The 14,338-nt window shown below is 37.2% G+C and overlaps 1 protein-coding gene and 1 pseudogene across 6 annotated transcripts in view; one reads left to right on the forward strand and one right to left on the reverse strand.

Annotated features, from left to right (window-relative positions):
• Positions 1-14,338, reverse strand: part of REV3L (REV3 like, DNA directed polymerase zeta catalytic subunit) — a 178,179-nt gene that overhangs the window by 140,069 nt on the left and 23,772 nt on the right. The gene's annotated exons all lie outside the window — the stretch shown is intronic.
• On the forward strand, positions 1,924-2,024 carry LOC115297279 (annotated as a pseudogene).

Genomic DNA, 14,338 nt, shown 5'->3' on the forward strand with positions numbered 1-14,338 from the left:
ATTTCTAGTATTTTCTTTTGATTCTTAGAATTTCAATCCCAATGCTTACACTTTCCATCTTCTTACATGTTGTATGTACACACTTCTCCCTTTAGATCCCTTAGCATACTGGTCATAGTTCCTTTAAATTAACCTTCTGACAATTCCAAAATCTCTGCTAGATCTCATTAGGAACTAGGCTGAATTTACTGTATAAAATTTCCTCAACTGTCCTTGTGGGTTCTTTTTTTTTTTTTTTTTTGAAGTTTATTTATTTTGAGAGAGAGAGAGCACACAAGCAGGGGAGAGACAGAGAGAGAGGGATAAGGAGAAATCCCAAGAAGGTCTGCGCGGATAGTGCAGATGTATGGCTCGAACTCACAAACCATGAGATCATGACCTGAGCTGAAATCAAGATTTAGACACTAGGGCTCCTGGGTGGCTCAGATGGTTAAGCATCTGACTTCGGCTCAGGTCATGATCTCACCGTTCACAAGTTTGAGCCCCGCGTCAGGCTCTGTGCTGACTGCTGAGAGCCTGGATGAAGACCGCTTTGGATTCTGTGTCTCCCTCTCTCTCTGCCCCTCCCCCACTCACTCTCTCTCTCAGAAACAACAAAAAAAAAAAACATTAAAAAGAAAAAAAGAGTTAGACGCTTAACTGAATAAGCCATCCAAGCGGTCCCTAATGCCCTTGTTTTTATCTCTCCTTGTCTTTGGGTTTCCCTAGAAACTCCTTAAAGTGGAAGCCTCATAGTTCTTTCATCTGTAATCCTTTATTATTAAACAGGAGCCCTGTTGATGTAGTGGTAAACTGTAGAGGGAAGGGAAGTATTCCATAATCCTACAATGAGGTCTGAGTCTTTTAGTGGGTCTGTATCCCTGGCTGTGGCTTTTGAAAGTGCCTCTCCATCGTTTTTCCCCTCTTAGATGAGACAGCAAGACTAGAGAGGAAGTCCCTTTCCCCAAGTTGGTTAGGCTCTGGTAGTTTCCCTGTGGGGCAAGGAGAGAACAGAAAGCTGTGAGCATATTTCAACATGGTTACTATTCGTCTCCTGCTTGGAGCATGAGGAAATACCTACACCCCCAGTCTTAACTGTGAGAATCTAGTGGAGCTTGTGGAGGAAAAACTTACAAAAGCGTGGGAGCTCCAAAAACTGGACCCCTAGGAGTTTTTAAGCTATGAAGTTAATCCACACTCAGCTTCTAGCAGGTCATCAGTTACAGTTTTCTTACTACTTCCTAGTTTTATTAGCTTATGCTCCCAGCAAGCTGTGATTCTTTGTATTCACCTCTCTCCAGTTTGGGGGGCATTAGTTTACTCTGTGACCTCAGTTCTCTGATGTATCTGAAAATTACCTTTTAGTTTGTTCAACTTTGTTCCCACTTTAAGGACAAGAGTGGTGACTTTTAATTTCTTTCACGTCTGAGTGGAAACCAAAATTATGTCCTTGTGATGTATTCCCATCATTCCTTGTATATTTTTTTATTTTCTGGAACAGTAAGATGTACCAGGTTCATCTTGCAGTTTTCTCAAAGGACTCTTAGTTACTTTCAATGGAGAATATTGTTTAGAAATCAAGATCTGGATGCAAAGTGTGCTCATTGTTATGGGGGTATCCTTACTTGCAGAATCTCTAAGCATGCACTGAGAAGTTTATATACAGAAACACACCCTATGTTTACTTCCCTATCCACCCATCCTTCTCTGCATATGGTAAGAACAGAATTCATACTCATACCTCCAATTCCAACCCAACACCCCAGAGACATTCTAGTTGTTCCCATATCCATGTTTTCCTCTTGTCCAACAGTGAGAAACCTGGCTCTAATTTTCCTATTTACTCGTTTGCACAATCCTAAAAGCATAAAAAGTAGTCTCAGAACTACTATCCACTACCACTAAGAAAAGCACTTATATGGACTAAAATTCAGTATCTGTTTAGTGCTCATTTTGGCAGCACCTATACTAAAATTGGAATGATACAGAGAAAATTAGCATGGCCCCTGCCAGGATGACTGGCTATATTTGTTTTCTCTCCCTTTGGAGGAGGGAGGAGTGGTAAATTTTCCAGATAATGAAATGTACAAATACAACTATACCTTATTAATTTTGACAAATGTGTGTATCTTTATTAAGTTATGGAACATTTTCCATTTTCACCACCCCCAAAATTCCCTTGTACTGCTTTTCAGTCAACTCCCACCTCCTCTGAGGCAACCAGTGTTCTGATTTTTCACAATAGTTCGGTCTAGCACTTCATAAAAATGGAATCACACTGTATAATATTCTTTTGTCCCTGAATCTTTTTGCCCGGCACTATGATGTTAATATTCATCCAGGATGTCACATGTATCAGTAATTCATTCCTTTTTGTTGTTCCATAGTAACTTCTTATATGGATCAGTTTATTTACCCATTTTATATATGAGATACGAGATTCAAAGTACCTAAAGTCACACAGTTAACTGGATGAGAAGAAGTCCAAGGGTTTCAGAACCATTAAGAACTATAAACTCTTGATCCTTAGTGTGGTGTTCTTTTCACTTTACTAAAGCACCACTTTAAACACATTTTTAAAATAACAACAAAAACGCCAGGGATATATTTTTTATCATATAAATTTAGTGACTTATAAGGAACTGCCTACATATAATTACATCACAGACGTAGTACTTTTAAAAAAATCACCACTGTGATACTTTTCAATAAATTCTTAGTAGGAAATGAAAAATATCTTAAATTAAAAGGTTATTGAATCAAATATTTTTAAATTTTTAAGAATATTTGTACAGTTAAAAACACTGACATTTCTTCAATAATCCATACTCCTTCCTAATCCTTACTTCTGCCAATGCTGATTTCAAATTTCCCTGGCATTTCTAAAATATCTCTTAAACATTTACCTTATCTTTAGTCTTAAATGAAAGTAGTTTCTATATTCATTAATGTCTTCAGTTTAAACTTCTTAACTACCAAGAAGAATACTCTAACATTTCTAAGCAATTTTTAGCCTTCTGAGTCTCTCAAGTCTGTCAAATCATTTTTAATTCCCTACTTAGAAAAATCTATCAAATCTGTCTCTCCTTAAAACACAACATAAAACATAGTTCTTCAACCCATAATCTTTAAGCTTTTTCTCAAACTACAATTAACTTAGTAATTCTGATGTAAGGATAACTTTTCTGTAGTATGAAATGGTACTACTGTCCCCTAATGATTAAAATTTATGGTAGCACCATTCAACATGACCTTAAGTCACTGCCACAGACTGAAGGGTCAAAAGGAGAACACCAAGAGGGAGACTGCCATTAGGATGAGATGTCCCACCACCTCCTGTTGCCCCAAACATACACACCCTGCATCTTGGCCCAATCTCGAGGAACTTCCTTAACATGAGGTAATGGAGAATTTGAGGTCTCCTCGTCAAAGCATATGAAGGAATCCATGGATCTATTATATTTGATGTAGACTCCACTGTATGGTTCCCCTCTAATAGGTTTCTAGAGCTCTCAGATAGTCCAAAACAACAACCATCTCATAAGAACATGGTGAAACACAAAGTGCAGCTTCAAGTACTGAGCACCTGTAGATGCTATTTTAATTTTAAATGTTCCCACAAGTTAGGGGTTATTATCCTAATTTTCCTTACAGGAGAACAGATTAACTTTAGACCTAATATACCATATATATATGATGATCCAAGAACTTAGTCTATAAAACAAATAAGGTACATGAGATCAAAGGATTTATCCTATTTCATTTATAAGCCACAATCTTTAGCTCATAATTTATATAAAATTAAATGTCAGTTATTATTTTAAGTGAAGACAATTTTAAGATATAATTAGGGTGATGAATAGAACTCTATAACAAAACTTCCCAATGCCAGTCACTACATCAAGGGCAAATGATGGTTTCAGTTATGGCAAAGACAGTTGTTCAGAATTTGGCTTCACCTTTTGGTTTTAGCTTCTGAAAATTCCTGTGAACTTCTACTTTCATTAAAATTTTTGATGTAGCCAAGATAACATGTCTAAAGAGCTAGACTCTGTGTCTAATGAAATTAGATTTATTTGAAAGAAAAAGAATGCCAGGCCTGTAATGTTACCTGCTCACTTTTCTTTTATGCTATTAGAAAAATTTTACAAAGTAGGTTAATGTTTAAGGAATACTTTCCTCAACTGGCAGAGAATGTTAATAGTTTATGACCTACTTCTTCCCTAGAAATACAGTGGCCAAAATAAGGGAGATTTACAGACGGCAATGATTAATCCAGAGAACTAACCTAGGTAGTCAGGCAACTGATTATCCCATCATCTTCAAGAATTAACTGAACATAATAAGATGAAAATGAAAAAAGAACGTAAGAAGTTCTTGAAACACAGCAAACTGCCTTGAAAGGGAAGGAAAAATGGAAACTTTTGGTCCCAGTTAAAGCATCAATGAGAATATACTTCTATCGGAAGGTTAAAAAAGAAGTGTTAAGAATGCAGGTAAAATAAAGAAAAGACAAAGATAGTAAATAAATTTAGAAACCGGATTATTAAAGTTATGCTTACAAAGTTTACATAGAAAGTAATCTTTTAAAAAGATTTTCTTGCCTAGTGTTCTAAGGAAATTAGGAGAATAAAATATCAACCATACATTTTTACTGAACACCTCGTACATAAATGGTTTTGTATACGTAATGTGGATTTTAAAATGAATTAAATATAGTCTCTTGCCCCATCTCTAACTGGGGTTAGGGGTTGGGGCACAAAGACACATATAAAACATAACAGAAGTGGGAAACAAAATGTCCAGGGAGCCTAGAGAAAAGAGACATTATTTAGAATGGCAATGTGGTAAAAAAAGATTTCACAGAAGTGCTATTTGCACTGGACTTTAGATGGGCAAGAATTTAATAGGCAAAGATAGAAAAGGATAAAGCAAGGAAAAAAATAGAAGGAATAATATAAGAAAGTATGGCAGTTAGAAAAAAGTGTAGGATATATTCAGGAAAATCCAAGTATATAAATGGGGCTGGAATATAGGATTCCTGGTAAAGAGAGAAAAATGAGAAAAGAAAAGCCTAGAAGGGCGCCTGGGTGGCTCAGTTAAGCGTCCAACTCTCCGTTTCCCCTCAGGTCACGATCGCACATCTGGCTCGGTAATGACAGTGGAGAGCCTGCTTGGGATTCTCTCTCTCCTTCTCTCTCTGCTCCTCCTCTGCTCACACTGTCTCTGTGTCTCTCAAAATAAATAAATAAACTTAAGAAAAAGAAAAGAAAACCTAGAAAAGCAGGTTGAAAGAGACTGAGGAAGTCCCTAAACATTACACAAAAAGTTCGTTTTTAGCAGTGGGGATTCAAATTATTTGGAGCCTTAGAGGCACACATAATCTAGATTCTTTAGTATCAGATGAGCCAGTGTTCGAGTTAAATTTCACTTTAACATCTGTTATTTTGCAGCCATCAATCACCAACTCTCCTGTAAGATTTAGAATCAGAATAAATGCAGAAGCAAGTTAAACACTAAATTTCAAAGCAGATCCAGCTGTTCAGTGGTCAACATTATTATAGATAATAATTACAACATTATTATAGATTACAGATAAATAGTGACCATATAATTTGTCATCTAAACTGGGATCTTTCAGAATAAAGGGAGGGCACTATTAATAATTATGCTAGCATAAATTAGGAACATCCCAAGCAAACTGGGGTGGATGGTTAACCTCATTATAAAAACTCCCAAAATCAAAGGGCCTCTTTACTTTTTCTGTCTTAGATTCTCTTCAGTGGGAAACTCCTACTATGGAGCAGGAGGAGAATTTAGTACTTGATATTGAGACTAGTGGCTATGGCATTTTAAAGAGATAAGCACACATTAAGAAGGAATAACAGATCTATTCTTTTTATAGTAACAGAGACTTAAGGGTGAATAACTTCATGCAAATCTGTCAAAGACTTCTTTAACTAACAACCATGAAGACAGAGGAGCTACATACTGATTACTAACCTCACAAGCACATTTAGACTCAGATGGTACTCCTAGAGTTTGTGTTTAATTTTTTATTTGAAAACAAGTTATTTTTCAACTATAGCAACCATCTCAAAGCATATTACTTTTTGCCTTAATACACTACAAAGAGAGAAAAAATGTTTTTCTGCTAAAATTACAGAAAACACTTGATGGTTTGCAAAAGACTGTTACGTGAGTGGCTGCAACATTTGGCCTTTAACCTTTTGCTAAATACTACATCACATGTGTTCTGAATCACTGGCAAACCCAGATGCCCTTGTATGAGTTATTTCAAATCCACTCAGAAATGGAGACAAAACAATATGGTCTTCATGAATGAAATAAAGAACTTCTAAAAGAAAGAGAGGAGAAAGAGAGAAAGAGAATGAAAGAAAGAAAAAGAGAAGGAAAGAAAAAAAAAGAAAGAAAAACAGAGGAAAGAAAGGAAGAAACAAGTGGTCCAAGACCTTCTAATGTCAGGCTAATTTAACCTCTTTCTTTTTCTTTTAATGTTTATTTATTAATTAAATTTTTAAAAATGTTTTTTTTTTTTTGAGAGAGAGACAGACAGAGCATGAGAGGGGAGGGGCAGAGACAGAGGGAGACACAGAATTTGGAGCAGGGTCCAGGCTCTGAGCTGTCAGCACAGAGAACCTGATGTGGGGCTCAAACTCATGAACAGTGAAATCATGACCTGAGCTGAAGTAGGATGCCCAGCCGACTGAGCCACCCAGGCGCCCCCTATTTGTTTATTGAGAGAGACACAGAGCATGACTGGATAAGTGGCAGAGAGGGAAGGAGACAGAGAATCTGAAGCAGGCTCTGCACAGAGCCTGAACTCATGAACCATGAGATTATGACCTGAGCTGAAGTTGGAACTTAACTGACTGAGCCACCCAGATGCCCCTAATTTAATTTCTCTTCAAATATTCATTCTGATCAAAGTCTAAGACCTGATAAAGAAGGTCTTGTCACTATAAAAAGAAGTCAAACTTTTGATATTAAAAAATATTTTTAATCACCTTATTCCAGGGGTTGGCCAACTTTTTCCCTAACAGGACAAATAGTAAATTTTTTAGGCTTTGTGGGCCACAGAGTCTCTTGCAACCATCTCTTTTTTTTTTTTTTTTTTTGTGAGAGAGACAGCATTGCACACTTAGTACGAGCCCAGTGCAGGGTTTGATCTCATGACCCTGGGATCATGACCTGAATCAGAATCAGGAGTTGGGCATTCAACCAACTGAGCCACCCATGCATCTCTATCCTTATCCTTCTGAAGCACAACAGCAACTATAGATACAAAAATGAATGTAAAGGGCTGTGATCCAGTAAAACTTACAATCACAAGTTGTGGGGCTGGATTTGGTTCACAGGGCTGTATAAGAGTATAAGCTCTTTTCCAGAATAAGCTCCTTTTTATCACTCGTGTCTTAAACAGGGCCTGGTATATAAATATATGCCCTGAAAATGTTTATAGATGAATTATATTATTTAATAATCAAAAACAAGAAAAGTGTCTGAGCTACCTTGGTACATTGTGCTTACTGAATATTTGAGACTACTTGCTAGTTAGAGTTTATAGGTTGCTATTTCTCACACAAAATATTTATAGTTCTTTTCACTAAAAAAACTTCAATTGTAATATTAATCATGGTCATGTCACTATTGAACTCTGCTTACCTAAGATTAATACTAATTTTCTGGCTCTGTGAGGCCATTTACATAAACAGGTAATCTGATTACATAGTATAAGGACTGGAGCTGAAAGGTCATGTTGAGTTAAAGCCAGAATTAATACCAGTCAAAGGCAGGTGGAAAGAACCTTGCAGAGAAGACATGTGTGCAGAGAATGGAAGAGAAGACAGAGCCGTCTGTACCATGTGGTGAAGATTTGAGAGATTTCTCTGCAATCTATAAATCTCAAATTTATTTAATAATAAATCTCCTTTTTATTAGAGCTTCTTTGAAAGGGCTTCTATCCTTTGCAGTTAAACGATTCCTGACTAGAAAATGGATTATGAAACATTTTGGAGAGGAGTTAATATTCGAGATGAATTTTAAAAAAATGAATAGACAGAGATTCTAGTTACATGAAGTAATAGGGAACAGACTTAATCCTGCCTGAAACAACAGAATAAATACATGAAACAATAGTTTTCAAACACTGGACAATGGCTAGTAGAGGAGAGTAATCCCTGACAGAAGGGAAACAAAGTGAGCCTCTGGGAGTAGAGGGAGAAGGAAGCCAGGTGGAGCTCAACAATCTCCCTGAGCTGAGGAAGTATGAGTCCAAGCTGGCTGGAATTTGCCTGGTCGAGTACTAGAGAAGAGTTGCAGAGAGATAGCAGAGTAGATCTGCAGAGGGCCCCGTCCAGGCTGAGTAGTACAGTATCAGTACATGCTTGTGAGGAATCTACCCAAAGCTAGGAAAAGAACTAAAAGGAGCAGAGGGAACAATCCCAGGGGGTCAGACAATGGCAAGAATAATTTGTTTCATCCAGAAAGGAAAAAAATCTCCTACTTCACAGGACATCAGGCAGAACAATCATAAGGTCTCAGTAATGGAGCAAAATTAGTCCTAAAGTTTGCTGTGGTTCCACCCGAACAAGTATAAATAGCACTGAAAGTGTCAAACCATTTCCAAATAACAGGGTCCCAGAATAAAACTCAAGAATACTTCTAGGGGTGGGACACCTGGGTGGCTCAGTCAGTTAAGTGACCAACTTTGGCTAAGGTCACGATCTCATGGTTCAGGAGTTCGAGCCCTGCGTCAGGCTCTGTGCTAAAAGCTCAAAGCCTGGAGCCTGCTTAATTGTGTCTCCCCCTCGCACTCTGTCTCTCTCTCAAAAATAAACAAACATTAAGAAAAAAAAACCCAACACACTACTTCTAGGAGTGACTCAATCACTCTTTCAACTCTTTTGATTTCAGCTCAGGTCACATCTGAGATCAAGCCCCACATGGGGGACTTCATGGGCATGAGTATGCTCAAGAAGCTCTCTCCCCTTCCTGCCCCTCCCCCACACCCTCCCTCCCTCTCTCTCAAAATAAAGTATTTCTAGAAATAAAAAATATCCCATACACAAGGTTAAATTCACAATGTCTGGCATGTAATAAAAAAATTATCAGGCATGAAAATAAATCTCTTCCAGAGATGTGGACAATATAAAAAATGTGAATCAAGATTTTCATTTTACCAGAGGTGAAAAATGTTTTGAGATGAAAAATACGATGGATGGAATAAATACCACATTAGAAATGTGAGAATTAAAGATTAAGAACTGGAAGGCAACAATAGAAATTACCCAAAATGAGGCAGAAATAAGCCTGAAAAAAAAAATGATGCAAACATTAGTAACCTACACATGAACTTTAAGCAGTTGCATATACATGTAGTTTGAGTCCTCAAGGTGGAGGATAAGTGCTATATAAAATTACAAAAAAAAAAAAGAGAGAAAGAGTGAGAACGAGAGAGAGAAAGATAGGAAAGTATGGGCTTAAAGTAGTACATAAGAGCAGGCTATAATGGATTATGGAGAGGAGGAAAGAAATGTACATTTGGCAGACAAGTATCACAGCTAGAAGCTGCTGCTTCTAAGAAAGAAAATGTAAGGACCCAGATTAGGATGAGATGATAAGAAAAGAGAGAACTGAAAATATTTTAAAGGAAGAAACAATAGCAATTCATGATTAACTATATACTGGAAAGGACAATATTAAGAAGTTTAAATTTTGAAAAGGACCAAACTAAGTTTGATTCCCAGCTTTTCTACTTACTATATGATGCTGGAGCCATTATTTAACATCTCTCTGCCTTAGTTTCCTCATTAGTAAACTGTAGAATATAGTAGTACCTATCTACCAGGGCTGTTTCGAGAATTAAATGAGTTAAAACATGGAAAGTATTCTGACATGTAAGAAGTGATCAATAAATAATGGCCATTGAAGTTCTCAAGCCTCTTGGTTTCAGGACTATTTTTCACTCTTAAAAGTTATGGAGAATCCCAAAGAATTTTGATTTATGTGGCAATCTATTAGTATTTACCATATTAGATATTAAAACTGAGAAAAATATAAAGTACTGACATTTCCATTCATTAAAATTGAAATAGCAAACCTATTAACATGTTCACATGAATAACATTTCATTTTGTTTTTTAAAAGAAGAAAATTGCTGGGAAAATAAAAACTATTTTAAATTTTTTTATATCTCTCTAATGTCTGGCTAACTAAGAGAAGGCTGGGTTCTCATATCTGCCTCTGTTCAATCTGTTGCTCATTTTGTTTTGGCTGGGAAAGACAACCAACCAAACCGTGTTAATGTAGAAGCTAATACACCCAAGAAAGCTAAGATAGCATCTCCTGGGTAGAACAACTAAGTTTAAAAAGGGGGACAGTATAGTATTTGTTCTGTAAATCTTAAGAGTGCTCAAGAGTAGAATAAGATATTAACTATAAACTATTTTAGTCAGCTCACAAGAGAAAGAGCCAGAGAAACTATTTGTTTGTTAAATTTATCCCATATGAGTTATAAGAAGAACTGCAGAAAGAAGATGGAACCACAAAGAAATCCCATATAAAAGAGATTCACAGTTCTACATGAAGAGTAAGGATATGTCTAGGCCTGAGCAGAGAGAGTTTGAAAGTTCCAAGTGTAAGAAACCAGATCTCTAAAGGATACAGAGAAAAAGAAAGCAGGGCCAAGTAATGGAATCTGGGGCAGGTGGGGAGGCCAGGGGGGTGCCAGTGCTAAAGAGAAGGAAAACAACTTCATCTTCTTTTTATGGGCAAAAGATTTAAATAGATACTTCACCAGAAAAGATATGTGAATGGCAAACTAGCGTATGAAAAAGTTTTCAGTATCCTTAGTCCTTAGAAATGAAAACTGAAACGAGATATCATTATATTCCCACCAGAAAAGGATACAATTTTATTTATTTTTATTTCTTAATTTTTTTTTAATGTTTTATTTATTTTTGATACAGAGAGAGACAGACCATGAGAGGGGGGAAAGGCAGAGAGAGAAGGAGACACAGAACCGGAAGCAGGCTCCAGGCTCTGAGCTAGCTGTCAGCACAGAGCCTGACGTGGAGCTCGAACCCACGAACGTGAGATCTGACCTGAGCCGAAGCCGGAGGCTTAACCGACTGAGCCACTCAGGCACCCCAGGATACAATTTTAAATAGGGAGAAATTGGACTTTCCATATACTGTTGGAGGTAATGCAAAATGTGTAGATACTTTGGAAAAGAGTTTGGTAATTTCCTATGACCTAAACTTACTATATGACCCAGCAATCCTACCCCTAAGTATTTGTGAGAGAATTGGAAATACATAGTTACATAAAAACTTGTACATGACTGCTCACAGCAGCTTTTTCATAACAGTCCAAACTGGAAGCAATCCAAATGTCCAGTATATACCATTCCAGTATATCCATATAATGGAATATGACTTGGCAATATAAAGGAACACACTATTCATACATATAACGATATGGATGAAAGCACAAATGACTACATATTGTATGATTCTATTACATGAAATTCTAGAAAAGGCAAAATTATAGTAATTATAGTGACAAAGCAGATCAATGGTTGCTGGAGGTGGAGAGGTGTGACTGAAAGAAGCACAAGGAAACTTAGAGTGATAAATTTCTATAAATCATGATTGTGGTGACAGTGGCTATAGGATTACTACATTTGCCAAAACTCACCATTTGTATACTTAAAATTGGTCAGTTTTGTTGTATAGAAAGTTATACCTCAATGAAACTAAGAAGGGGTGCCTGGGTTGGGTAAGCAGCCGGCTTCAGCTCAGGTCATGATCTCATGGTTCGTGGGTTCCAGCCCCGTCAGGCTCCATGCTAACAGCTCAGAGCCTGGAGCCTACTTCAGATTCTGTATCTCCCTCTCTCTCTGACCCTCCTCTGCTCACGTGCTCTCTCTCAAAAATAAATAAAAAAACATTTAAAAAAAATAAAACTAAGGAAAAATAATTAACACATCTTCCTTCATCTTACCTGTCACTCAACAGGATTTCTCAACAGATGACAGAAAATGGCAGCAGGTTAGGAAAGGAGAGACATGGAAATCATTGACAAGAAAGAACAGGGAGTTGTTAGGAATGATGTAATCATATGAAGAAATAATAACAGGTCATTTTTATTAGGCTTCAACCATTCCAAATATAAGAATAATCAGCTTCTAAAAGAGACCTTGTCCAGCCCAAAATATGTTTCATTGTAACAATTATTTCTTACATTATGTTCTAAGGGATACTTAAATCAGAAGCATCCTAGACCTTTTCAGCCAGAAACTCTAGGTGCAGTCCCCAAATCTACCTTTTAAATTGCTCCCAAAGAAATTATTTTGTGGGGTGCTGGCTCAGTCAGTAGAGCATGTGACTCGATATCAGGGTTGTGAGTTTGAGCCCCGTGTTGTGAGTAGAGAACACTTAAAATTTAAAAATCTTGGAGTTCCCAGGTGGCTCAGTTGGTTATGTGTTAGACTCTTGATTTTGGCTCGGGTCATGATCTCATGGTCATTAGACTGAGCCCTGAGTAGGGCTTAACCTGGAGCACGGAGCTTTCTGGAGATTCTCTCTTCTCTCCCTCTCTCTCTCTTTTTCTCCCCTCCCCACCCCCTGTCCATTTGGGCTCTCTAAATAAACTTAAAAAAGAAAAAAAAAGAACTGTTCTCCTTTAAAAAGTTTTTAAATTTTAAAATTTATTTTTATTTTTTTGAAAGAGAGATAGCATATACACTGGGGAGGGGCAGAGAGAAAGGGAGAATGGGAATCCCAAACTGGCTCCATGCCCTGCACAGAGCCCAACCCAGGGCTCAATCTTGCCATCATGATATCATGACCTGAGCTGAAATCAAGATCCCGATGCTTAACTGAGTCCAGGTGCTCAAAAATAAAACATCTTAAAAAGAAAAAAGAAATTATTTTGCAAACTGAATCAGAGAAACCACTGTACTAGAAGGAATGTGCACATGTACTTGCATACACATGTACATCAACTAGGTTTGCAAAAACTCCAAGTCAATAGTATTAAATATATGATTTCTTTTTCTTTTCTTAAAAAATATTTTTAGGAGACAGATATATTTAAAATATATTTAAGAGAGAGACAGAGCACAAGCAAGAGAGGGTCAGAGCAAAGCGAAGACACCAGAATTCGAAGCAGGGTCCAGTCTATGAGCTGCCAAGAGCCCGACACAAGGCTCAAACTCATGAAGGTGAGATCATGACCTAAGTAGAAATCGGACACTTAATTGACTGAACCGCCCAAGCACCCCTCACATATGATTTCCTTATGGGAACACAGAATCATCCTTAATTACTTCATAGAGATGTAAGCAGTCCAACTGAGATCATCTACCAAAACCACTTAGGACACTGCCAAGGTCCTCAATGTATTGCCTGCCAATCACCCTGCACTTGAGTAGGAAGACAGTTTCTAAGCAAAGACAAAAAAAGACCCTTGACCATACCAAGTTGAAGTTCCATGATACCATAATGCTTTTGTTTCACCACTATCTACTGGTTAGTAGCAGGCAATAGCCACTTTGATTTTAATCACTATCTGTAATACCACAATATTTTCTTTAAATATGTGATTTTTAAAAAAAGTATACACTGTATTTTCCTCTTAATACTGTTGATTTGTTAAAGAATGTCCTATGGGCTTTCTCTGTATATTCAACTGAATTTCAAATCTCTTTAAAATCATGTCAAAAGAAAATACAATTTAACAATGAAATAAAACAATGTTAGGAACTTTAGAGAACAAAGCTGAATGAATAGCCAAGTTCTTTACCTTCATGAGGTGGGGGGGGGGGGGGGGGGGGGGGGGGGGGGGGGGGGGGGGTGTGTGTGTGTGTGTGTGTGTGTGTGTGTGTGTGTGTGTGTGTTTTACAATATACATAAAACTTACCATTTTAAATACATGAACATACAATTCAGTGATATTAAGCACATTCACAATACTGTGTAACAATTATCACCATCCATCTCTAGAACATCTCAATCATGCCAAATTGAAACTGTACTCAATTAATATTAAATCCCCATTTCTTCCTTCCCCAACCCCTGGTAACCACTATTTTGCTTTCTTTCTCTAGTCTACATACCTTATATAAGTGGAATCATATAACATTTGTCCTTCCATCATGAGTTTTTTCTACTAATTTTTATTATATCTCTAGGCACCAAGCACTGAGGGACACAAAGACTGGCAGCATACTACTGCCCTCATGAAACTTACACTTTAACAGGAAAGTCAGATAAGCCAAAAACAAAACCTTACGTGTCAGTGTGATAACAACTCTAAAAGAGGCACAAAGTTC

Source organism: Suricata suricatta, chromosome 7 (assembly GCF_006229205.1).
Source record: "Suricata suricatta isolate VVHF042 chromosome 7, meerkat_22Aug2017_6uvM2_HiC, whole genome shotgun sequence".
Classification (NCBI taxonomy): domain Eukaryota; kingdom Metazoa; phylum Chordata; class Mammalia; order Carnivora; family Herpestidae; genus Suricata; species Suricata suricatta.